This window comes from Ornithorhynchus anatinus, chromosome X5 (genome assembly GCF_004115215.2).
Source record: "Ornithorhynchus anatinus isolate Pmale09 chromosome X5, mOrnAna1.pri.v4, whole genome shotgun sequence".
In the NCBI taxonomy this organism is placed as follows: Eukaryota; Metazoa; Chordata; class Mammalia; order Monotremata; family Ornithorhynchidae; genus Ornithorhynchus; species Ornithorhynchus anatinus.
Window position 1 is genome coordinate 14,869,467 of NC_041753.1, and position 27,968 is coordinate 14,897,434.

Sequence of the window (27,968 nt, forward strand, 5' to 3'; positions counted from 1 at the left end):
AACCCTCTTTCTCTCCAGGGATGAGAAAGACAGAGTACTTTTCTGATTTCTCTTCCCTGCTCTTGACCTTCCTGTTTTCTGGCCCCTGATGTAGAGGGTTCTCTCCTCTATTTTGTATCTCTTGCTTTTGTGCTTCTTGGGTAGGATTTAATTCATTTTCACGGTTTGTCATTCAATGTTGGTTTGGGTGAGGGGGAAAAAAGGGAAACATTTTCAATTTGCCCACCAGGCTTAACGTGTTCATACTTTTCACTGCCATTCATTCCCATGGCTTCAATTACCACCTCTGCGTGGAAGAATCCCAAATCTACATCTCCAGCCCTGATGGCTCTCCTTCTCTGCAGTTTCTCATTTCCTCCAACCTTCAAGACAACGCTACTTGGATGTCCCGCCGACACCTTCCCACCCAAACGCCATCCCGCACCTGACTGTCCTATCAAGGTAGACAGCATCACCATCCTCCATGTCTCACAAGTCCGTAACCTTGGCGTTGCCCTCGACTCACACTCTCATTCAAACCACATATTCAATCGGTCACCAAATCTTGTCAGTTCTATCTTCACAACATTGCTAAAATCTACTTTTCCTCTTCATCCAAACTGCTACCACACTGATCCTAGCACTTTTCCTATCCTGCCTTGACTACTTAAAACTTACTTTAAACTTACTTTAAAACTTACTTTAAACCCTACTTAAAACTCACCTCCTCCAAGAGCCCTTCCCAGACTGAGCTCCTCTTTTCCCTCTACTCCCTCTACCACCCTCCCCTTCACCTCTCCGCAGCTTAACCCTCTTTTCCCCCCATTTCCCTCTGCTCCTCCCCCTCTCCCTTCCCGTCCCCTCAGCACTGTACTCGTCCGCTCAACTGTATATATTTTCATTACCCTATTTATTTTGTTAATGAAATGTACATCGCCTCGATTCTATTTAGTTGCCATTGTTTTTACGAGATGTTCTTCCCCTTGACTCTATTTATCGCCATTGTTCTTGTCTGTCCGTCTCCCCCGATTAGACTGTAAGCCCGTCAAACGGCAGGGACTGTCTCTATCTGTTGCCGACTTGTTCATTACAAGCGCTTAGTACAGTGCTCTGCACATAGTAAGCGCTCAATAAATACTATTGAATGAATGAATGAATGAATGAATGAATGAATGAATGAATACTGCATCGGCTCCCTCACTGACCTTCCTGCCTCCTGTCTCTCCCCACTCCAGTCCATAGTTCACTCTGCTGCCCAGATCATTTTTCTACCAAACCATTCAGTCCGTGTTTCTCCACTACTCAAGAACCTCCAGGGGTTGCCCATCTACCTCCGCATCAAAACAGAAACTCCTTGTACTCTCCCAGGCTCCCAGGACAGTGTTCTGCACATAGTAAGCCCTCAATAAACAAGACTGATTGATTGATTGAAGCCGCCGGTAGAAGCCCAAGGGAGGCAAGCTAACCATGGACCCATCTGGGCTCCAACTGCAATAAGCATTCACACAGCTGGCAATCCAGCAGTTGCCATTAGGTCACAAAGGTACTCTTGATGTGCTTTTTATTTGTCGACCATGTTGGCACTCGTGCAATACGATACAGGTACGGATTCAGCAATCAGGCAGCCCAAATCAAACACTGCCTATAATATTGTATAAATAATATATTTATGTGTATATATATTATATACATATGTTATGTGTACACAGACAAATATAGAAAAAAGATTATTATATTTCTCTCCAAATTAATCTTAGTTTATTAAATTATAGCTATAGAGGTATTAGTTTAGTATATCATAATTATTTATGGTTGAGATAGAGAAGTTCTAGTATCCAGAAATGCCTCTCCTTGACTTGATGCCAGCATATAATGAATCCTCAGTTCTTTAAGATGTTTAGCGTATGAGGAGCCACCCAAGTTGCCAAGATGGAAATTGGCTTTACTTTGATGTACCTCAATCTCCACATTTGTTTCAGCTCTTTTACCAGATTCCCATATTTATTTATCTTCCCTGCATATGTTCTGAGAATATCTCTAGTTAGCGGAACAGCAACATGAATCAGCTCCACTGTTTGAACAAGTTTATCAAACAGAAGAATATCTGGCCTGTTGGCCAGAATTTGTTGATCCTTTATCACTGTTTTGTTCCAACAGCTATCTCGTAGCAGTTATTTTCCAATGATGCACTGAATCTTCTCGACGTGCCCTAGGAGAGAGGAAAAGGGAAAAGGAGAAGGGAACGGGCTCAGGTAAATATGTTCAGGGATCTCCAGCACAGATTTACCCAGGCAGGGGGAATGTCTCTCCCGACCACGTAAGCTCTGAAATTCTGCATGTGACTGTAGCTGCTCTGTGCACCTTCAGTCAAGTGGCAATAAAAGAATGTGTGGGTCTGGGGCAAGAGTGGAGTAGAGTGAAGTTTGCAAGGCTGTTTCTTTTTCAGTTCTCCCAGATTCACACCCTGGTTCTACTGACTCTTGTGAGGGCCTTTAGACCCTCATATTCCAAATGTATGAGGTTGGGTGCTTCTCCTAGTCAGACACCCGAGATGGTCAAGGCACTCTCTGGTTCATCAAGGAACGTGCCCGTCCAGCCCAGAGAGAACAGAAGGGTAAGTCTGTACCCGTCCACTTTTTAATACTGAACAAAAAGATTAGAAGTGAAACCACGAACTTCTTAAATCTTTTTGCCTCGATAGAGATAAGATTTTAATTTTTTTTCCTCACATGAGCCAAATAGTTAATCCCTCTCAACTGGCGGTAGTTCAGATATTCGCAGTCTTTCCCTTGCACAAACTCTTTTTAACTTGTTTGTGATTTTTGTCGCATTAATCTGGTCTTTACATTATAACTTCCACAGCATTAGCCAACTACATTAGAATCATCTATCGTTGAGAAACAAAACTCTCCTGGTTACATGGCAGATTCCAGAAGTATCCGCTTCTGAAATGATTTTCATGTATGATGAATCCCCACTTGCTTAAGAAGAGTAACTAGTCAATGTGAATTAACCCCAGTTGTCAAGAAAATAATTAGCTTTCCTTAATGTATTTTAGTCTCCATATTTGTTTTACTCCTCTTACAGAATCATGGCTTTATTTATCATCCCTGAAAATGTTTTTGAAATATTTCTGTTTTGAGGAAGAGCAATATCAGTAAACTCCACTGTTTTATTAAGATTATAAACCAGCAGACTATCTGATCTTTTATCCAGAATTTGTTCATCTGTCATCACGACTGTTATCCAGAATTCATGGTCCGTTGGTCTGTTATGTCATGGTGAAACCCTGATATAATGAAAGTCTATAAAATTTCCAAACTGCTTGAAATATTAAACACTCATTATATTCTAAGAAAATTGCATGGCCATAGATTACAATGATGTCCTTACTTCCTCTTGCTATAATGAGACCTCTCCATAATCCATATATGTTATAATCAGATTTCACCTTTACGTATGATAAGACTTGTTTTCTAACACTGGATTCATATTTATAACACCTTAATCCGCTCATTAACAGACATCTGAGGAACAGTTGTTGATGACCCAGCCTTAACACTGCTCAATTTCATGACTCTTGTATCCTACATTACAGTAGGCAAAGCCAGCAATACACTTTCTACAAAGGTTTCAGTCCATTTTGTGGTTAAACATTGCTACATACATAGAGAAATAGGAGATAACTTTATTTTTCAGCTCCTGAAGTGTCAATAATCTAGCTGTGTGTGATTTAGAGTTGACTTTATTAGAGTTACTGCTACAAGTTCAATGAATGCTTGATTGCTCCATTAAGGTCAATTTTATGTTTAATATTTTCTCCAGGTGGTAATCAGATTTTTTTAAACTTTGCTTTAACTGAGATGTGGTTAATTCTCCTGCTGCAAGAAGACCAGATATGGATATATTTTCCCACTAGACTGTAAACTCGTTATAGGCAGGGAATATGTCCGCTAATTCTGTTGAATTGTACTGTCCCAAGCGAATCAGGTTGGACACAGTTCCTGCCCATTTTACAGATGAGGTAACTGAGGCACAGAGAAGAGAAGTGAAGTGACTTGCTCAAGGCCACACAGAAGACAAGGGGCATAGTCAGAATTAGAACCCATGACCTCCTGACTCCCAGGTCTGTGCTCTATCCACAATGCCCAGCTGCTTCTTGTGGGTGTTCCTCAAGGTTCGGTTCTGGGTCCCCTTCAATTCTCCATCTACACCCACTTCCTTGGAGAACTCATTCACTCACATAGCTTCAACTACCACCTCTACGGGGATGACTCCCAAATCTATATTTCAAGCCCTGATCTTTCTCCCTCTCTGCAGTCCCTATTCCCTCCTGCCTTCAAGACATCTCTACTTGGATGTCTTCCCATCACCTCAAACATGTCTAAAACACAACTCCTTACCTTCCCACCCAAATCTTGTCCTTCCTCTGACTTTCCCATCTCTGAAGACAGCACCACCATCCTTCCTGTCTCACAAGCCCATAACCCTGGTGTTATCCTAGATTCCTCACTCTCATTCAACCTACATATTCAATCTATCACTAAATCCTGTCAGTTCAACCTTCACGACATTGCTAAACTTCCCTTCCCTCTCTATTCAAATGGCTACCACATTAATACAAGCACTTTATCTTATCCTGCCTCGATTACTCTATCAGCCTCCATGCTGATCTCCTTTCCTCTTGTCTCTCCCCACTCCAATCCATACTTTATTCGTTTGACTGGGTCATCTTTTGTGTGACTGTGGGCAAGTCACTTAACTTCTCTGTGCCTCAGTTCCCTCATCTGTAAAATGGGGATTAAGACTGTGAGCCCCACGTGGGACAACCTGATTCCCCTGTGTTTACCCCAGCGCTTAGAACAGTGCTCTGCACATAGTAAGCGCTTAACAAATACCAACATTATTATTATTATTATCTTTCTACAAAAATGTTCAGGCCATGTTTCCCCACTCCTCAAGCACCTCCAGTGGTTGCCTATCCACCTCCACAAACAGAAACTCCTTACCGTCAGCTTTAAAGCACATAGTCACTTTGTCCCCTCCAACCTCACCTCGCTACTCTCCTACTATAATCCAATCCATATACTCCGGTCCTCTAATGCCAACCTTTTCCCGTACCTCAATCTCATCTATCTAGACGCCAACCTCTTGCCTACGTCTGGCCTCTGGCCTGAAATGCCCTCCTTCTTCATATTCATTCATTCAATCATATTTATTGAGCGCTTACTGTGTGCAGAGCACTGTACAAAGCGCTTGGAAAGTACAATTTGGCAACAGATAGAGACAATCCCTACCCAACAACGGGCTTTCAATCTAGAAGACAATTATTCTCTCCACCTTCAAAACCTTATGGAAGGCACATCTCCTCCAAAAGACCTTCCCTGACTAAGCCCTCCTTTCATCTTCTCCCACTCTCTTCTGTGTCACCCTGACTTGCTCTTTTCATTCATTTCCCCCCCCCCACCAGCCCCACAGCACTTGATATTATTATTATTATTATGGCATTTGTTAAGTGCTTACGTACATATCTGTAATTTTATTTATTTGCATTAATGTCTGTCTCCCCTCTAGACTGGAAGCTCACCGTGGACAGGGAATGTGTCTGTTATATTGTACTCTTCCACGCGCTTAGTACAGTGCTCTGCACACAGTAAGCGCTCAATAAATACAATTGACTGACATAGCTTCAACTAACACCTCTATGGGAATGATACCCAAATCTACATTTCCAGTCCTGATGTGACTGAGCTGATTGCATTCCAGGACCACATTGGTGGTTGTCTTGTCCTGCCATTTTGTGTTAGGATTCATAGATGACCAAACTGCTCAAGAAGCTCTTTTCTGTAGTCTAACTCAACAGAACCATATAGAATGCTGACCACCACTGAGGCTTTATAGTCCTCAACTTGGTTTGGAATTTGATCCCCCATTGTCCTCAAGCTCTGTCCACAGATTTTGAGGAAATAATTTCCATAGTTGAAGCCGTGAAAAAAGTTTAAGCGCCTAGAACTGATGGCATTCCTACATAAATCTCCAAGCAAGGATTGGACCTAATCCTCAAATATATGCATGGATTCTTCCTCAACATATGAAACACTGAAGAAATGCCAGTAGACATCAAAGGTGTCACTATAATTACCATTTTCAAGAAGAAAAAGGAAGAGAGCAGACAGTCAAAGCTATAGGGGCATCTCACTGCTTTCCACTGCCAGCATATCAGCCAGAATCCCTCTGAGAAGGCTGCTAAGAACACACTCAACTGGGAGCTACCAAAATCCCAAATGTAACTTCAGACCAAATGTCATCAGAGTAAATATGATCTTTGGCACATGGCAGATACAGAAAAAGCTCAGAAAGCATGCGCAAGGACAGTGCTCCCTACCCCAACAGCGTCAATAAATACTGACGATCATGATGTCGATGATGAAGAGCTGCACTCTGTTTTCAAAGACCTTATAGAAACGTTTGGCACCATCCAGTAATGAGGGGCTCTGGTATTTGCTCAATAAATTAGGTTGTCCTGAGAAATTCACCAGATCTTGAAGCTCCTCCACAATGGTAGGGTTGGTCTAGACGGAGTTGAGGGTGTCCAGGAGGCCCTTTTCCTTATTACTGTCTGAATAAATCAGGGCTGCACGGGAAGTGCCATTCAGTCAATTAATCAATTAATAGCATTTATCGCATGCCTACTGTGGGCACTTGGGAGAGGATGATAAAGTTAGTAGTCATAGTTCCTGATCTCAAGGATCTTACAATCTAGCCGGGGGGACAGACGCTGAAATAATAAGTAGATAGGAGGAAGAAGGAAAAGAGGACAGTACTTCACTTAATGCTTAAATAAGAGGGTATGTAAAATGCCCACATAAGTGCAAGGTTGTGAATTCATACGTTCTTAAGTGGCACAGAAGTGCTGGAGTGGCAGTTGGGGGAATATAACCTGGATAGAATTGAGATTAATCATGGAAAGCCTCCTGGAGAAGATATGCTATCAGAAGGGCTTTGAAGGTGGTGTGGAGCAATGATCAGGCAGATATGAAATGGGAGCTCCAGAGAGGAGGAACTCTCTGGAAGGGTGTGGGCGATAGGAGAGATAATAATAATAATAATAATAATGTTGGTATTTGTTAAGCGCTTACTATGTGCCGAGCACTGTTCTAAGCGCTGGGGTAGACACAGGGGAATCAGGTTGTCCCACGTGGGGCTCACAGTCTTAATCCCCATTTTACAGATGAGGGAACTGAGGCCCAGAGAAGTGAAGTGACTTGCCCACAGTCACACAGCCGACAAGTGGCAGAGCTGGGATTTGAACTCATGAGCCCTGACTCCAAAGCCCGTGCTCTTTCCACTGAGCCACGCTGCTTCTCATGAGACCAGGATTCCATCCCGTTGAAACTACTTTATTCTGCCACACTTGAGGACGCAGCGAGAATTGTGAAGTCAGAATATGTTTCCAATCCACTGGGAGGCTTTTGCAACTCAGCAGGCTACAAGCATCATCAAAAGATTTTGAGACAATCATCTATAAGCTACTGTATGCTGAAGACTGCTCTTAAGAAATACATGCACACAAGAAGACATGCAAATGATTTCAAATCATTTCACTGAGTCGGTACTATTGCCCAGAAATATGCCTGAACAAAATCAAAGTTAGGGATCAGCGCTACCTGGGGAACCCTACCAACACACAACAAAAGATTCCCACTGACAACACAGAACCAAAGGCTGTAACGAAATTCTTCTCCCAAGCGCTTAATACAGTGCTTCGCACACAGTCACCATCATCATCATCATCAAACGCCTTCAAGTCATTTCTGATCCACAGCGACTCTATGGACATATCCTCTCCAGAACATCCTATCTTTGGCAGGGCTCCAGCTGAGGGCTCAGGGGGGTCAGGGGTCAGGGGCTGGTGGCCAGGAGTCAGCGGCTGGGTCGGGAGGGACCCCTCACCCCCTCCCTCCCTCCCATGGCCCTCTCACGTCTCTCACGTTGGGGAAGCAGGGTGGCCTAGTGGCAAGACCTCGGGCCTGGGAGTCAGAGGTCATGAGTTCTAATCCCACCTCCACCACTTGTCTGCTTCATGACCTTGAGCAAGCCACTCCACTTCTCTGTGCCTCAGTTACCTCATCTGTAAAATGGGGATTAAGACTGTGAGCCCCTCGTGGGACAACCTTATTAGCTTGTATCCACCCCAGTGCTCAGAACAGTGTTTGGCACATAGTAAGTGCTTAATGAATATCATCATCCCGGTATGTCTACCCATAGAGTTTTCTTGGTAAAAAATATGAAAGTGGTTTGTCATGGCCTTTTTCCACACAGTAAAAACTTAAGTCTTTGTTGTTGTCTTTGATCAACATTTTGATCACTTGATCATCTGCCTTTGACTCCTCCCCATGCCACTGCTGCCCAGCGCAGGTGAATCAACTTTGTCTGATGCTTCGGCTTAGATCTTGCCATTATGGGTAACCCTGAAGAGAGACTAGCTCTCAATGTCCTAGGTCTAAGCTTCACTGGCACACGCAAACTCTTCTGCCACAAAAAGGCACTGATTCATAGGAAAGTTGCACACAGTAAGCGCTCAATAAATACGATTGAATGAATGAATGAATGCTCCCTGGGTAGTGCATTATCTAACCATGCATGGATTCTAACCATGCATGGATTGTAAAAGCACAGAAAGCAGAATCAAAAAGGTCAAAGGGGCTTTTCGGAGAAATCTCACGTAGCTCATCTTCAGAAGGCAGATTCATTCATTCAATAGTATTTATTGAGCGCTTACTATGTGCAGAGCACTGTACTAAGCGCTTGGAATGAACAAATCGGCAACAGATAGAGACAGTCCCTGCCGTTTGACGGGCTTACAGTCTAATCGATATTCACCTAAATCAAATGATCAATCAATGGTATTTACTGAGTGCTTACTATGTGCAGAGCACTATACCAAGCACTTGGGAGAGTATAACACAACAGAGTTAGCAATCACAATCCCTACCCCCAATGAACTTACAATCGAATGCAGCACGTGGTCATTTTTTTGATATTTAAGTGCTTACTATGTGTCAGGCACTGTACTAAGCACTGGTGCATATACAAGTTAATCAGGTTGGACACAGTCCCTGTCCCACATGGGGCTCGTAATCTTAAACCCCATTTGACAGATGAGGTAACCTGAGGCACAGAGAAATTAAGTGGCTTGCCTAAGGTCACACAGGAGACAAGTGGCAGAGGCGGGGTTAGTCATTTCCTGGAAAGGTGGTGGGTAACACTGTCAAGATGCAGTTTACCAACAGAGCCCAAGACCTACCAGTATTAGGCAGGAGAAGACTGCTTTTAATCCAGCTCCCATCTGAAATCAGGGTGGTGTTTTCACATCAGTTCTCTGGAGCCCAACGAGGGGGATGATATAGGGCCCAGGAGAAAGATATATTCCACAGCTTCATCACACACTACAAAATACCTAATCAGTGAAAGATCAATTTTATAAACCTTTAAAATCTCTAGCATATGCAAATGTTAAGCCTGCTTCTCTTGTAATACGTAGAGGGGTAACAGGCTATTTTTAAATCCACACAGTTAGCTCTCGATTTCAAATTAGTGACAGATTAACCCCATGTAAGCCTGAACTAAAGGATGTGATGGGAAACAGCTGTCATAAATTGTATTGGGGAAGAGTTTTGTGTTCATCGAAGAGCAGGATGTCTGGCTTGTTAAATTAATAAAACAGTGGAGTTTACTGATACTGCTTTTCTCTCAAACAGAAATAATCCAAGAATATATGCTGAAAAGATAAATATGTACATGAACCAGACAGAGAAGCAGCATGGCATAGTGGATGGAGTGTGGGCCTGGGAGTCAGAAGGTCATGGGTTCTAATCCTGGCTCCACCACTTGTCTGCTATGGGGCCTTGGGCAAATCACTTCTCTGGGCCTCAGTTATCTCATCTGTAAAATGGAGATTGAGATTTGGAGCCTTATGTAGGACAGGGACTGCGTCCAACCTGATCTGTAAGTGCTTAACAAATACCAAAGTTATTATTACTATTATTATTAGAGGAGCTGAAACAAATTTGGAGATTGACAAACAGCAAAGTAAAGCCAATTATCAACTCAGTGACTGGGGTGGTTCTGAATACGCAACACATTTAAAGGAGTAGACCATTCATTCTGCACTGGCCTCAAATTAGAAGGCAGTAATTCTAATACTGTCCTACAGCCAGGAGATTTTCTTTTCAGGCATAGGTGATTATAATGTTCTAATTCATGTCTGGTCTGTTCTTGTAGGGATCAATTTAATCCTCCCACCTCTTGAAAAAAACAGATGCATAATAATATTGAAAAAGCTAGTTCTTCCCCTCCCCCACCACTACCACAGAGTAGCCACCAGGCTATGAGAAAGCTGTGACCAGAGCTCCCTTGTCAACCATATGCATGTTGTCACTGGCTTCACTCCCTACCCCACCCCTGTTAGCTAGGGCCAGGGTTTCATGTACTAGCACACTAGTGAACCCTCATGTTAAAGTGGAAGACATTCCCAACATCTTCACCCCTACTTCTTCCCCCACATCCCTTTCTCTCATGCCCCTGTCTGCACAAAAGAGAAGCAGCATTGCCTAGTGGAAAGAGCACGGGCCTGGGAGACAGAGGAGATGGGTTTTAACCCCAGCTCTACCATGTATCTTATGTACCTATCTGTAATTTATTTCTATTCATGTCTGTCTCCCCCTCTAGACTGTAAGCTCGCTGTGGGCAGGGAATGTGTCTGTTATAGTGTACTCTTCCAAAAGCTAAGAACAGTGCTTTGCACACAGTAAGCAGTCAATAAATATGATTGATTAAATGAATGAATGACCTTGGGCAAGTCTCTTAACTTCTCTGTGTCTCTGTTTCCTCAACTGTAAAATGGGGATTGAATATCTGTCCTCCCTCTTACTTAGACTGTGAGCCCCACACAGGACAGGGTCTGTGACGAACCCAATTAACATGTACTCAAGTCAATATTTAGAACAGTGCTTGATACAATAAGCACATAAATACCCTAAAAAAAACCTCTCGAAGGGCTCCCTCTACAAAGATGAATAGAGAAATGAAAGCAATGAGTCCCTCCATTTGAGCCAGCCAATGTATGAGGGAATTGGGATCAGCTGATGCAAAGCTGATGAGGTGAAAAGGGATTTAATCCATTTGATCTGATGCTGACAGATGAGTCCAACACTACTTGCTCAGCATTAAAAAACAGCGAGTCAAATGTGGCCCATTTTTAACTTTGTCCAAATGTTTTCAGTGACCTCCCTGCCATCCCAACTTGACTCAGCATTTAGTGAAAACAATTGTGCCTGGTGACCTCAGGGATCAGGACCTTCACCCTGGATGACACTCGTGATAACTACAGCTCCATAACCAAAACCGAGGGCACAATTTGTGAGGCTTTTTTTGTTTGATTTGGTTTTTGAAATAAATGCAGAGGCAGAGTGGGGGAAAGCAGTGGGAAGGACACCCAAATGACCTGGATGAACTGAAAATGACCATTCAGGTGGCTGTTTTCCGACGCTGAGCGAGTCGCGTTTGACCTTTTCGTCATCGCTGACTCTCGACGCTTCTGTTCATTGCTTCTCTTCGGCAGTTCAGTTCTTCCTGTGAATCAGTTTCCTCCTGTGACTGATGCCACAGCCCCTCATCTGGGCCACAACCGTCCCTCTGTGGCTGGGCAATAATCTTGCCTTCCCCGAGGGTGCCCAGAGCTGGAGTCAGAATTTCTTGAGCACCCTTCTTATAATTCGGGGTACACAGCCCTCATGAGTAGTCCAGATCCAATTTCATTTCCAGTGACTAATTGTACCCTAGATGTAAAATGTGCATAGATTATTTTGAAAAGACACCTGGAGAGAGTAGATTTCGGCTTTATAAAAAGTGTCCTGATTATACTGCTGCCTAGCTAGAGATTATTCTGGAACCTCACCTATGATAGGAAGATGAAACCAAACTCAGTGGCTTAAAACTACATTTATAGTTTGGTGCTCTGCCTTAATTCCCATTTCTAATCCCTTAACTCCCTTAAATCCAAGGCAATTAAAATTATAAATATCTTTTGGAGGGTTATATATTTTAATTATGATTATGCAAGGAACACTTTCTATAACTGGTCTATGAGTAGAAATTGAAATTAAATGTCTGAGAAACATTTAATAATAATTTTTGCTGTAATCTATATTATAAAACATGAAGGCATTAAAAACTAAGTACTAGCAGTAACCAGGGAAGAAACACAAGGCGTTCAAACATGGCATTTTTTTCAGCTGAATTGAACTGTTGAAGCTGTGGATCATGAAAATTGAGAGGAAAGTTGGAAAAACAACAACAGAGTTTATTTAAAAAGTAAGTTCATATGCCAAACAAGTTAGCATGAGGAATTTCTTGAGAAATCCTATTAAAACTCTCCTGCAAGACCTAGGGACAGTATAATGTGTTAATGTAAAATGTGCTAATGCTGCTCAGGATGGCAGGGTCCTGGGAAGAGTGCTTCATTATATTTATGTGCTGAATTCATCCCTTATAATTCCAGGGACAGAATCAACCCTCCTTGTGGAAGTGTAATGGCGTGAAGCCCTCCCCCAACCCTTCCGTTACTCTCTACTTCCACTGGACTGGTTTATGCTTGGCCATTCAATCAATGATATTTATTGAAAACTTACTGTGTGCAGAGCACTTTACTAAGCACTTGGGAGAGTACAGTACAGCAGTACTGGTAGACAAGTTCCCTGTTCACAGGAGCTTACAGTCTAGAGGGGGAGATGAACATTAAAATAAACTACAGATATGTACAAAAGTGCTGTGGGGCTGAGGGTGGGGTGAATAATAATAATAATAATTTTGCTATCTGTTAAGTGCTTACTATGTGCCAAGCACTGTTCTAAGCACTGGGTAATTAGTTTGTCCCATATGGGGCTCACAGTCTTAATCCCCATTTTAACAGATGAGGTAACTGAGGCACAGAGAAGTTAAGTGGCTTGCCCAAAGTCACACAGCTAAGTGGCAGAGCCAGGATTAGAATCCATGACCTCTGACTTCCAAGCCCATGCTCTTTCCACTGAGCCACACTGCTTCTCAAGCTTCTCATGCTGAATATCAAGTGCTTTATGGGTACAGATCCAAGTGACACAGAAGGGAGGGAGAGTACGGGAAATGAAAGCGTAGTCAAGGGAGGCTTCATGGAGGAGATATGATTTTAGTAGGGCTTTGCAGTGGGGGAGAGTGGTGGTCTGTCATATGAAGGGGGAGGGAGTTCCAGGACAGAGGCAGGATGTGGGCAAGGGGTTGGAGGTGAGATAAACAAGACCGAGGTACAGTGACTAGGTTGGTGTTAGAAGAGTGAAGTGTGTGGGTTGGGTTGTAGTAGGAAATCAGCAAGGTAAGGTGGGAGGGGGCGAGCTGATTGAGTGCTTTAAAGCCAGTGGTAACAAGTTTCTGCTTGATGCGGAGGTGGATGGTTTTTGAAGAGTGGGGAGGTGTGGACTTGAATGTTTTTTTTTAGAAAAATTATCCAGGCAGCGGAGTGAAGTATGGACTGGAGAGAAGAAAGACAGGAGGCTGGGAGGTCAGCAAGAAGACTGATGCAGTGTCAAAGTGGGATACAGGTACTTGGATCACTCTAGTAGCAGTCTGGATGGAGAGGAAAAGACAGAATTTAGTGGTGTTGTGAAGGTAGAACTGACAGGATTTGGTGGCAGATTGAACCAATCTGTCATACGGTTCTCTTACACACAAAAAGGGAGGCCAGGGTCAGCAAATATCTTGGAATGTGATTTCTACCCAACTCCTGGCTTGCCTCAGACACGCCCTCTGTGGCATCGGGGGGAGGTATTCTCCCTCTTCATAAACCTCTAGAGGCCTTAAAAAACATTCAGGATGGCAGAATTGATAAAGGGGCCACACTACATCTTAATTAAGTTCAAGATTATTCCAGAATGCCTATGGTGTATTCAATTTACTCCAAATCATTTTCCTTACTTAATCTGGAGAATCAGCATGGCCTAGTGGAAAGAGCACAGACCTGAGGATCGGGGGATCTACATTCTAATCCCAGCTCTGCCACTTGCCTATTTCCTGACCTAGGGCAAATCACTTCACTTCTCTAGGTCTCAGTTTCCTCATCTATAAAATTCCTATTCTCCCTCCCACTTACACCGTGAACCCAGTGTGGGACTGAGTTCAACTTGATTATCTTGAATCTACCCCAACTCTTGATGCATAACAAGCCCTTAACAAATATTACAATTATTAACACGACCCAGAAACACTCTAAATATGCAACAGGCATACAACATGTTAGTTCATAGATCATCTCCTCACTCAAGCAGTGTGGCCTAGTGGAAAAATCACAGAACTGAGAATCAGGGGCCCTGTGTTCAAATACCAGCTGTGCCCACTTGCCTTCTGTATGACTTTGGACAAGTCACTTCACTTATCTGTGCCTCAGTCTCCTCATCTGTAAAATGGGGGCTCAATACCTGTTCTGCTTTCCCCTTACACTGTGAGCCCCGTGTGGGACAGGAACAGTGTCTGGCCTTTTTACCTTATAACCACCCCAGAGCTTAGTACAGTGCCTAGGAAATAGTGAGTGCTTAATAAATACAATTATCATTATTATTATATTATTACGCTCAATCCTCTGCTTCATAAACTGGAGCCCTAAAATATACGTGGTTGGCACTGTCTGAAACTGCCTCTTTGAATAGCAAATCTATAAGACACGAACTATCATTCCACCAGAAACTGAAGGACACTAGAATGGGCTCAATCAGGCAGTATAAGCAGCTAATGGGAGCAGCACAGTGAAAAGGGAGCCACGACAATAGACTTGACTCTTGTATCAGCCTCTGATGATTGTATCAACCTCTTTGTCGGTCTCCCTGCCCCCAACTTCTCCTTTCCAGAGTGCAAATGTGTGGATTAATTTTTCTAAAATGTCTTTCTGCACACATCTCTCCCCTCCTCAAAAACCTTCAATGCTTATTTATGCCTCTCCCCATCAAGTAAAAACTCCTGACCAATGACTTTAAGGCACTCCATTAGCTCTCTCTCCCTCCTATTTATCCACTACCTTCTCCCAGTAATAATAATACAATTTGCTGTATCCACCTCAGTGCTTAATACAGTGTCTGGCACATAGTAAGCATTTAACAAATACAATAATTATTTTTATTATTCATTTTTTTTATTGCCTACACTTAGCACACTATGTACTTGAATCCATACCCCCTAAGTGCTTAGATACTCGCCCCACCGCACCCAACCTTCCCCTTATAAGTGTAAAAGGCGGTTGAAAGTTGATACCAATCATCGTATTATTAGTCATGGAAGGCTTCCTAGAGGAGGTGAGATTTTAGGGAGGGCGTTTAAGATGAGGATTAAAATTTACGGGGTGGGTGGAAGAGTTCCAAGCCCTGGGGAAAATGTAACCATGAGATTGGCAATGGGTAAGAAGAGAGTGGTTACAGACAGGAGGTGGACTTGGAAAGAGCCAAGAGTGAGAGTGGAGGAACAGGGGATGAAGAAAGTCACTAAGCAAGGTAGAGCAAAGTAGTGGAGGGCTTTAAACCCCCATGATTCATGTGTTTCTGTCACAGACCAGTCTAGGGAAGGAGATGCTGCAACATTTCGGTCAGCCTGTGCTAGTCACCTTAACAGTGTCCAGGGCCTTTAAAAGGAACAAAGAAATGAGGTAAAGACCGGGAGGCCCACTTACAGCGGTTCACCAAGTCTACCTAGGATACTCAGTACCACTGTTCTGAAATAAAAATGACTCTGGATTTAAAATAACCAGTTAAAATTGGGAATTTTCCAATCAGAAAAAGAATCAATTCCTCCATTCCCCTTTCCCCACACTTCTGTGTGTCTACCACTTGTCTCCAACTTTCTAAATTTAATAGCAATAATAATGATAAGATGGCATTTATTAAACACTGTGTGCCACGCGCTGCACTAACACTGGAGTAAAGGTAAAATAATCTGCTCGGACACAGTTCCAGTCTGGTACAGAGCTTGCGGTATAAGAGGGAAGGTAAATAGGCATTTTATCTCCATTTTGTAGATGAGAAAACTAAGGCACAGACAAATCTATGGGGTTCTGGGTTCTTATTGAGTGCAGAGCACTGACTGAGCACTTACAGGAGTATGATACAAAAGAAATGGTATAGATAATCCCTGCCCACAAGGATTTTACAGACTAGTGAGAAAGACAGACATTAAAATAAATTACAGATGGGTATATATGTACGGACTGTAGGGCTGGTGGTGAGGTGAACATCAAAGTGACTAAGTGACTTGTCCCAGGTCACACGGCTGGCAAATGGTGGAGCCTGGATTAGAATCCAGGTTGCCTGACTCTTAGGCCATGCTGCCTCCCTGTGCTAATTCCCCGGCTTCCCTTTTCCTCTTTTTTCTTTCCTTCGATCGATACCCTATATTCCTTTTAAAAAATGTGTGTGGAACAATTAGGACAGGAGGCCAAGGGAAGCAGAAATGCATCCACGAACAGAGGGAGAGAGAAAGAGACAGAGAGATGAAGATAAAGAGACTGAAAGAAGAGAGACCTGGACAAAGAAAGGCAGAGACTGGTAGACAGGAAATAGAACAACAGAGTGGGAAACAGGCACGTGGGGAATGATAAAAAGATAAAAAGCCGACACAGACCTTTTCTGCACCAAAGATCTTCCAACTTTGGGCTCCTCCTAGCACTGCTTGTGAGAGTAGGGAAAGGAAATGGTCCCTGAACCATTTGATCCCCATGCTGAGCTCTGCCTGCTTTTTCTGGCCTGGAGCCAGAAGAGAAAGTAAACGGGGAGAAAGGGAAATGCCTCAGCTCCAGGCACCCAGCTTCAGGAGAGTAGCTTACAGACAATTGCTTGTATTCATTCATTCATTCAATAGTATTTATTGAGCACTTACTATGTACAGAGCACTGTACTAAGCACTTGGAATGTACAAATCAGTAACAGATAGAGACAGTCCCTGCCCTTTGACAGGCTTACAGTCTAATCGGGGGTATCATTCTCAACACGTGAGACTTTGTTTTCTGGAACTACAAATAACCCCCAAACCTTGCTCTTGGTTTTAGAGTAAGTTGGGGTCTTCCACTCTCCCCTTCAATGCAGCAGAGAAAAGATTCTGTGCCCATGGGGCCTAAGTGTATGTTCAGGAGGATTTGACTGAAGCAAGTCAAAATGCTCCCATCCTCAAGGGGCACCGGTAGGTCTATGGATGGGAAAGGTAAAGGAGGGCTCCGTGTGTTATTGGTCTCTGATTTTTGTCTGCCCCAGATTCTGTTGCCTCACAGGCACGCTGGATGGGACACTGTTGGATTTCTCTGAAGTTCCTTTAGCCCTCTGAGGAAAGAAATTCTATCAATACAAGATGAATCATTTTAGTAGCAGTAATAAGTACTTATTAAGCACTGTGGGCAGAGTACTGTACTAAGCACTGGGAGAGAATGCACAGGTGGGAATTCAACATGGTTTCTGTCCCTTGAGGGGCTCATTTTCCAAGATTATCGATTGACTGTATATTATTTACTGTCACAAATGTTTTATTATTGTTCCGGTTGACACACCCCTCAGGGTGGGAATAGCCCAAGTATTCATTCATTCGTTCAATTGTATTTATTGAGTGCTTACCGTGTGAGGAACACTGTACTAAGTGCTTGAGAGAGTACTATGTAACAATAAACCAATTTTCCTGCCCACAACGAGCTCAGAGTCAAGTGGACTAAGTCATTCAATAGTATTTATTGAGCACTTACTATGTGCAGAGCACTGTACTAAGCGCTTGGGATGAACAAGTCGGCAACAGATAGAGACAGTCCCTGCCGTTTGACGGGCTTACAGTCTAATCGGGGGAGACGGACAGACAAGAACAATGGCACTAAACAGCGTCAAGGGGAAGAACATCTCGTAAAAACCGATGGCAACTAAATAGAATCAAGGCGATGTACAATTCATTAACAAAATAAATAGGGTAACGAAAATATATACAGTTGAGCGGACGGGTACAGTGCTGTGGGGATGGGAAGGGAGAGGTGGAGGAGCAGAGGGAAAAGGGGAAAATGAGGCTTTAGCTGCGGAGAGGTAAAGGGGGGATGGCAGAGGGAGTAGAGGGGGAAGAGGAGCTCAGTCTGGGAACGCCTCTTGGAGGAGGTGATTTTTAAGTAAGGTTTTGAAGAGGGAAAGAGAATCAGTTTGGCGGAGGTGAGGAGGGAGGGCGTTCCAGGACCGCGGGAGGACGTGACCCAGGGGTCGACGGCGGGATAGGCGAGACCGAGGGATGGCGAGGAGGTGGGCGGCAGAGGAGCGGAGCGTGCGGGGTGGGCGGTAGAAAGAGAGAAGGGAGGAGAGGTAGGAAGGGGCAAGGTGATGGAGAGCCTTGAAGCCCTTAGTACAGAGAACTACAGTGGTGTGTGGCCTTGGGCAAGTCACTTAACTCCTCTGAACCTCAGTTTCCTCAACTGTAAAATGGGGATTTAATACCTATTCTCCCTTCTAAACTATGAGCCCCATGTGAGACAGGGACCCTGTCCAACCTGATTGATTTCTATCTACCCAGGACTTAGCACAGTGCTTGACACAAAGTAAGCACTCAATAAATACCACTATTATTATTGTTATTGTGCTCTGCACACAGTAAGCACTCAATAAACACCATCAATTGGTGTGTTCCTTGTTCTCTTCTCAAGGTGAAAGGAAAACTGAGGGGACTGTAACTTGCTTGCCTCCTCATGGAAACAGAGCCAAGCCAACATTCTGCTTTTGGCCTCTCCACCCAGACCTTGAGAGAGACAAACCAATGTTGTCCATATTCAGTAGTCAATTACCCAACTGTTGTTAAAATAAAGCCGTAAATATACAAACTGCCACTTAGGAGACACAAATAACAGTTTGGTGCATCTGGAGATTGAGAAATAAAAGCAACCACAGTTGTAAGTTTTCCAAATGGTTGACACATAAGTTTCATAAAAGATATTTTCATATCCCTGGCAACTGATGTTCACTCCTTCCTTACATGAGTCTGCAGGAATTCTCACAAGTTATTAGTGCCATAGTTAAAAGTTAGATGTCACCAAAGCTCAAAAGGGATCAAACAAATGAGTCCAAAAGCCAAACTCTCCACAGCCATTTTCTATATGTATGGAGCTCTGAGAATAATAAAAATGAACACATGGGGAAGCAGCGTGGCTCAGTGGAAAGAGCCTGAGCTTCGGAGTCAGAGGTCACGGGTTCGACTTCCGGCTCTGCCACTTGTCAGCTGTGTGACTGTGGGCAAGTCACTTAACTTCTCTGTGCCTCAGTTACCTCATCTGTAAAATGGGGATTAACTGTGAGCCTCACGTGGGACAACCTGATTACCCTGTATCTACCCCAGCACTTAGAACAGTGCTCTGCACATAGTAAGCACTTAACAAATACCAACATTATTATTATTATGCCATAAATGGACAACTGTGCCTTTTCCAACCATGCATCGGTTGTCCCTTTGCCTGGAAACTGGCACATGGTTAAAAAACTGAGGTTTACGTTCCTTAATAATGTTAACGGGGAGCAAAAAAAACTAGCTGTAAGGACCTAAAATGAGGACTGACTTACTAGACACAAGTAAAAATGAAAGAAAAGATCCCAGGATGCCCACTGTGTGGCCTTGGGCAAGTCACTTAACTTCTCTGGGTCTGTTTCCTCATCTGTGAAATGGGGAGCTGATATCTGTTCTCCTTCCTAGTTAGAGTATGAGCCTCATGTGGGACAGGAACAGCCCTATGAGAACACGGCTTGGTGTGTGTGTGTTGGGGGGGTGGGAGGTGGGGAGAAACATAGAGTGGGGAGGGCGCTGACTTGATTTTATCTTGTATCTATGCCAGTGCTTGGCCTGTAGTAAGCACCTAACAAATACCCCTATCATTATTATTATTATTACCCAGATTCTAGGGGGTATGCTCCTGCCCCTTTCCTCCATGAATTGGTTACTCCTTACACAAATGTGTTCACATACATGACCCAATTCCCGGCCACCACGCAAGAAGGAGTAGAAAAGGCTCTGACTTCTCAGCTGAGCAATATCTTCCCCCAGGGCTAAGAGTAATAATGAGCTGAATAGCTTTGGGGGCTACAAAGAGATGGGAACTTCAAGAACTTCCTCATTTGGATGAACACAGTCACCTAAAAGCAAAGATGTCTTCTTCCCTTTTCACCTTTTCCTTCGGAGCTGTGTTACCTGATGCTTTTTGTGAGCAGGTTCCAGCAGTTGCTGACCTCTGTGGGATTTCCCTACAGGGGTCTGCCACTATGATTCCCGTGAAGCCACAAATCAAGATCTCATCTACCAATTCTATCAGATGGCACTCTCCCAAGCGCTCAGTACAGTGCTCTGCGCACAGTAAGCATTCAATAAATACCACTGATTGATTGAAAAATCAAGGGCATTGACTGCTCCTTTGGCAGCCTTGTCTCGTTTTACGCCGTCGAGTCATCTCCGACCCATAGCGTCCCCCAGGATACATCTCTCCCAGAATACCCCACCTCCATCTGCAATCGTTCTGGTAGTGGATCCATAGCGTTTTCTTGGTAAAAATATGGAAGTGGTTTACCACTGCCTCCTTCCGCGCAGTAAACTTGAGTCTCCACCCTCGACTCTCTCCCTTGCCGCTGCTGCCCAGCACAGGTGAGTTTTGACTTGTAGCAGATTGCCTTCCACTCGTTAGCCACTGCCCAAGCTAGGAATGGAATGGATATGCCTCTGCTTGACTCTCCCTCACGAAGTCGAGACTGGTAGATGACTGGAAACTCTCCAGGTGCGACCCTGAGATGGCCTGAGGCAGCACTGGGGCAAAATTCCAAAAGCAGCAGAAACCCCTAAATTGAAATGATATCACTTGTTTCTGTTGGGAGGCCAGGGGAGGGAAAGGAGAATGGAGGGGTGGGGTTGGGAGGGGGGGCAGGGATAGAGAGAAGTAACTTCAAATTGGGGTGAGGAGAGGAGGAAAGGTAATGCTATACCTGGGTTTAGAGCTCTTGTGAAAATAGAGTGTAAAGTAAAAGAGCACCAAACAAAATAAAGTTGCCCAGAAGAAATAATGCAAAGCATATTTATCCCCAAGATGCAAAACAGAATGCATCTATTAAAATAAAATGTTTAAAAACCACACTAAGAGTTACATGATCAAATAAGGAAAGATTTTGAATTAGATGGGAGGGGGGTGATTACATGTGTAAATTCCCTACTTTTCAAAATGTTCTCTTTCACATCCAATTCAGGAAAAAGGCACTTTATTTTAACAAAAAGGAGATCTGTCATTATCTATGTTCAAAAGATGTTATTTAATGCAAAATTGAAATGACCTTTAATCACTATTCATTTTAGTCAAAATGCTTCAAAGGTAGGGGAGGATTTAGGCCCAAGTTAACTTTTCAGCTAGTGGTTAAAAGCAAAGGTCTGGGAGTCAGGAGATCCAGGTTCTTCTACTGGCTCTGCCTCTTCCCTGCTATGTGACGTTGGCCAAGTCACAATGTCTCTGTGCCTTTTTCCTCCTGTGTAAAATGGAGATAAGGTACCCATTCTCCCTTCCTCTTAGACTGAGCTCCATGTGGGGAAGGGACTGCATCCAATCTGATGATCATCTACTCCAGCGTTTAGTACAATGCTCGGCACATAGTAGACATTTAATAAGTAAAACTATCATTATCCCAGAGTGAGAGAATCGCTATACGAAATGTTGGCATTGAAATTCAATGGTATTATTGGGGCACAGCACTAGGAGAAGAGCTTTAAAATGAGATAATTTGGGAAATTCTACTTCAGGTGGATTTTTTTAGCGTACACTGCCAGTTCAGAGCCTGGCAGAGACAGTGGAAGTGTGGAGTAAGGGGGAATAAGGAGTGTTTAATGATGGCAGGGCAGATTCCTCATTTCCCAGAAAACAAAGGATGTGTTGGAGGATGATGGGGTGGGGAAGGATGGGGAAGCATTCTTTCTCATACCTCCAGAACTGGGTTTATTCACCCCGTGTGTATTTTTTTCCCTGACAAATCAAAAGCGTTTTCTTCAACCCTTACAATGTGTGAAGCACTGCATCAAACACTGGAAAGAACACATTGGTATGGATTCAGATGTGGAGCGGCCTCATTGCACACTGACTGCCACACAGGGAAAAGTCAACAGTTAACATGAAGGAGAACAATGAAAGAATGACTAATATTCAACAACTTAAGGGCTACAACAGCAAAAATAATACTCATTATAGTAATAGTTCATAATATTCCTTTGGCATTTGCTTTTCAGGAACTGCTGGTGTTATTTAAAATAGAAGAGCAGTTTGTTAGTGTCCACACCTGTTTATACAACCTCAATCCAATGTTTTTCAACTCTTATGTCAATGGGCAACAAATTTACTAGCCGAAAACCTCCCTTTCGAATTTACGCTTCAGTGCTTTTTCCACACTTGGCCCAAGTGTACTGTTATTATTGTTGTTTCCCTGTTATTAAAACGTAGAAGAGAGGTTGAAAAAAAGAGCCGAGAAAGGGAAAGCAAAAATTGGTAGGAGGGAACTATTAAGAAAGGGAAGACTGATTTGGGCATCTGAACACCCACTGGAGTCGACTCTTCTATCAAGTTATTATTGCCTTTCTCTGTATCAAGTGATATAAACTAGATGCCCAGGAGATTTGAACATGAAAGCCCACCGAATTTCACTTTTCTAAGGGTCAGCACAGCCACAAAACTAACTACTTTTTGAAGTATCATTTAAGTTTTTTCAGTCAATGGTATTTATGGAGCTCTTACTGTGTGCAGAGGACTATACTGAGTGCTTGGGAGAGTATAATACAAAATAGTTGGTAGACACATTCCCCGCCCATAAGGAGCTTACAGTCTAGAGGGGGAAACAGACATTAAAATATATTATGGATATGTATAGCAGTCAGGGGGGAGTGGGGGGAAAGGGAGAGACGGATATCAAGTACTTGAAAGGGACAGATACAAATATATAGGTGATGAAGAAGGGAGAGGGAGTAGGGGAGATGAGGGCTTAGTTGGGAAAGGCATCTTGAAGGAAATATGATTTTAATAAACTTTGAAGGTGTGGAGAGTGGTGGTCTGTCATATAAAATAAATGAAGGTATTTGTTAAGCACTTACTTTGTGCCAAGCACTGTTCTAAGCACTGGTATAGAGACAGTGTAATCAGGTTGTCCCAGGTTGGGCTTACAGTCTTAATCCTCATTTTACAGATGAGGCACAGAGAAGTTAAGCAACTTGCACAAAGTCACACAGCAGAGAAGTGGCAGAGCTGGGATTAGAACCCGCGACCGCTGACTCCCAACCCGTGCTCTTTCCACTAAGCCACGCTGCTTGTCTTATGTGAAGGGGGAGAGAGTTCCATCTTTTGTTAAGAAAGATTAATACACTATTATTGCCTTAAAACTCTTCTCAGTTGGTCACAGATGTAAAGGTAATTTTTTAACCTTTTTAAATTCAAAGCACTTGACAAACTGTAAGAGTCAATTTCAGTAGTTGGTAACTGCTTCTTGCTTCCATGGAAACAGATGTCAGATGGGCAAAAAATGAGATATGGGTTTTAAAATCAATTAATTCATTAATTTAGAAAAACTCACTCATCCATAAGGTGGAAATAGGCTTGGGAAGGCATTAGAGAGTGAGTAGAAATAGATTCTTTTAAAACTTTTGGATTCAAGAGGCAAATCATCACTTCTTCAGGATTTCACTGCACTTAGGAGTACATCCAAAATTAGACCACAGGAAATGATCTCCTTAAAGAATGAATATAGAGTCCAGTGTTCCCTCCTCTTTCTTCCTTGTGGAAAGGGTACAGCTGGCTGCTAAAAATAATAATGATAGCATTTGTTAAGCGCTTCCTATGGGCCAGGCACCATACTAAGCGCTGGGGTGGATACAAGCAAATCAGGTAGGACCCAATCGCTGTCCCACCTGGGGCTCCCAGTCTCAATCCCCATCGTATGGATGATGTAACTGAGGCACAGAGAAGTGAAGTGATTTGCCCAAGGTCACAGAGCAGACAAGTGGCACAGCCGGGATTAGAACCCATGACCCTCTGACTCCCAGACCCGTGCTCTATCCCTTACACTATGCTAGAGAGGGATGCCCACGGCCAGCAACACAGTGAATTAGCAAATAATAATTGTGGTATTTGCTAAACTCTTACTGTGTGCCGAGCACTGCACTAAGCACTGGGGTGGATAGAAGCAAATTGGGTTGGATACAGTCCCTGTCCCATGTGGGGCTCCCAGCCCCAATCCCCATTTTACAGATGAGGCAACTGAGGCACAGAGAAGTGAAGTGGTTTGCCCAAGGTCACACAGCATAAAAGTGCCACTGATAGACTGACTGGTTGTATCATGAGTGGCTATGTCATGGATTACATTCTCCTATAGAAGTATGTTATGAATTCAAATTATGAAAAGATAATTAAAATAATTTTGAAAATCATTAAAAACTTGATAAAATAATATGAAATTCCTTCACCTATATTGTTATGGTAATCCTCACTAAACTACTGCTTTAATCTTTATTAAAGTAAATCAGGGCATAACATCACAACATTAAAAGAGCTGCAATATAATTATGAGTCTTTCCAGGAGGCTGCATTTTTGCTGATTGTGATAGTGATTTCTCAACTTTAGGGAAGAATTTGACCTATTTAGGATAAACAACAGCTTTCTCTTTTCTTCATAAAGTACTAACTCCATCTGAACTCCTTTGCACACTTCTGAACTCCTCTATCGGGTCCTCAATCATTCTTATAAATTCGTCCACTTTCTTAAAAATTGATGCAAGATATCTCAATCTGCAAATCTTAGCCAGTAGTGAAAAAAACAAAAGTTCTACACCTGGCTCAGCATTTTATACTGAATCATTGGCTTATCAAAATTGGATGAGGACCTTATTAGATAATGAATCCTCTGAATGAGATGCAATTACTTCATAGCAATCTGCAACATCCACTTCTAAATTGCCTCCCCAGTTATTCATTTTATCATATTTATTGAGCACTTACTGTGTGCAGAGCACTGTATTAAGCGCTTGAGAGAGTACAATACAACAATAAACAAACATGTTCCTTGCCAACAAAAATCTTACAGTTACCTGTTCAGGGGTCTCTTCAAGACTTTGGAAACCTGACCCAAACTATGGGCAGAGTGTCCTGCAAGAGCCATTCACTGTTCATTCACTCAATCGTATTTATTGAGTGCTTACTGTGTGCAGAGCACTGTACTAAACGCTTGGGAGAGTACAATACAACAATAAGCAGAAACATTCCCTGCCCACATCCAGCTCGCTTAATCTCAGTCGGGAGACGGTGGCGGAGGATTTTCTTACCTGTTAACACTCAGCTGGAGAGTCAGAAGAGTCCGTTTTTTGTGGGGAGCAAGGCATCAAATGTTAGAGGTTGTACACTTCGAGAGCCTGCAACCCGGGGGTAAAGATATTGAACAATATCAACTATAACCCCAGGGTGTATGTTTCAGGGTGTGGCTGCAATTTGGGGTGGGCAAGTGGCAAGGCAGAAGGGGAATTTGGGAGCCTGCAATTAGAGTAACTGACAAGGTCCCTGCTTTTGTGGAGCTCACAGTCTAATAGGGGAGACAAGTCGCTACAGAGTTAAGAGCAGAGACACATGGGAGGGTTTGGGAGGAGGCCAGAAAGAAAAACAAAGCAAGACAAAGAGAGACAGAGTCAGAGAGATGTACATAATAGAGAAGGAGATGACAGACAGAGATTAAAACAATCAGTCCAAACCACTGACTCTTTCTAATAATAATAATTGTGGCATTAGTTAAGCGCTTACTTAAGCCAGGCACTGTACTAAACACTAGGGTGGGTACAAGCAAATTGGGCTGGACACAGTCTCTGTCCCTCTTGGGTCTCACAGTCTCAATCTCCATTTTCAGATCAGGTAACTGTGGCAGAGAGAAGTGAAATGACTTGCCTAAGGTCACACAGCAGACAAGTGGCAGAGTCGGGATTAGAACCTACGACCTTCTGACTCCCAAGCCCGTGCTCTATACACTAAGCCATGCCGCTTCTCCAGAAACTCCCCCAAAGAGGACGTGAGTTCCTGAGAGTTCATCTTGCCCAGAGGCTTGATTCTTTGAAGGGAACAGGAATAGTATGGAAGTGAGCTAACTCATTGTTCCCGCATTCCACATCAGACCTTGCATCACTCCCCCTTCAAGTGGGTGGGCAAATGGCAAGGAAGAAGGGGAAGCAGACACCGGAGCATCATTGCACCTCAGCCCTACCACTGACAGTTTTCCTGCCAAAACCGAAGAAATGCTGCTGTGGAGTCTAAAGCAGCAGTGGAGAGGTGATAATCAATCGATCCATCCATCAAAAGTATTTATTGAGTGCTTACTGTGTGCAGAGCACTGAACTAAGCATTTGGGAGAGGACAGTACAATAGTGCTGGTAGACATGATCCCTGCCTTCCAAAAACTTACAGTCTAGAGGGGGATTCAGACTTCCAAATGAATTATGGATAAGGGAAATGGCAGAGTATAAAGATATGCACATAACTGTTATGGAGCTGGGGTTGGGGGATGAGTATCAAAGTGGTTTACGGGGAACAGACCCAAGGACAGAAAGGAGGCAGAAGGGAGGGCGAATGGGTAGGGAAATGAGGGGTTAGTCAGGGATGGCCTCTTGGAGAGAGATGATTTCAGTGGGGCTTTGATGATGGGAAGAGTAATGGTTTGTCAGTTAGGATATTCTCCCCGCCAGCCCCCGATTACTGCATCACCTCTGAATTTAGTCCTAACCCCTAAGCAGCATAGCCTAGTGGCAAGAGCACGGGCTAGGGAGTCAGAGGTCGTGGGTTCTAATCCCGGCTCCGCCACTTGTCTGCAATGTGACCTTGGGCAAGCCACTTAACTTCTCTGTGCCTCAGTTACCTCATCTGGGGATTAACACTGTGAGCCCCTCGTGAGACAGCTGGATTACCTTGTATCTACCCCAGTGCTTAGCACAGTGCTTGGCACATAGTAAGCACTTAACAAATACCATAATTATTACTATTATTTTTAATAAGCACTAAGGCACTCACCCTCCCCCACGCACAGAATTTAGGCGTACATCTTTATATTCGGTTTCTTCCTTTTTCTGTAATTTATTTTAATCTCATTCTCCCCCATTAGACTGTAAAGTCCTTGAGAGCAGGGACCTTGTCTACTTTATTGTAGTCTCAAGTGCTTAGTACAGTGCTCTGCACAGAGTAGTAGATGCTCAATACCACTGATTGATTGAATGATCCACCTCCTAAACACTCGTACCCTATCATGATGAGATAAGGTATTCTACAAAGAATAGTTTACCATTATGTTCAGACATGGCTCTTGCTCCAACAGCCATAAAGAATGGTTAAGTTCCTGGATTTTATAGTTTAACAGCTGAGAATCATATACTGTTCAGGCTGTTCCTCAACGTCAGAAACACTGAGGAAATGTAACAGGAACTCAAGTATGACACCGATATCAACATTTTCATGAAGAAAGGACCAAGAGCTGACTATGGAAACTATCGTGGAAACTCACGGCTCTCCACCGTGGGCAAGATTCCAACCAGAGGCCTCTTGGACAGACTTCTTAAGAACATCCTTAATCACACTCCCCCAGAATCACAATAAATCTACAGACCACAGTGGGACATAACACAAATGATCTTTGCTGTACATCAGATACAAGAAAAATGCAGAAAATAACATCAAAACCCCCACGTGGCGTTTGTAGACCTCACCAAAACATTTAACACAACAGTGGTCAGGGCTGGATTAATGCACGGCTAACCTGGTCCTCAACCCAGGTCCTCGGGTTTAGAGGGACATCAGCTCAACCCCCATATCTCATCCCTCTCGACCTTACCAGCATAGACGCTGCTTGGAGCACGTTGAAGATAATGATGTTTTTTCCAAAATGGCC

At 43.4% G+C, this 27,968-nt stretch overlaps 1 long non-coding RNA gene and 1 other non-coding gene across 2 annotated transcripts; both read right to left on the reverse strand.

Moving 5' to 3' along the window:
- Positions 1–1,685: 1,685 nt before the first annotated feature.
- On the reverse strand, positions 1,686–27,968 carry LOC114807916. Its single transcript, XR_003755921.2, has 3 exons — positions 27,912–27,968; positions 25,375–25,461; positions 1,686–2,188 (listed from the first exon to the last, which is right to left on the reverse strand). It is a non-coding gene; the product is annotated as an uncharacterized LOC114807916 (long non-coding RNA).
- LOC114808590 lies at positions 20,693–20,830 on the reverse strand. Its single transcript, XR_003756436.1, has one exon. It is a non-coding gene; the product is annotated as a small nucleolar RNA SNORA7 (small nucleolar RNA).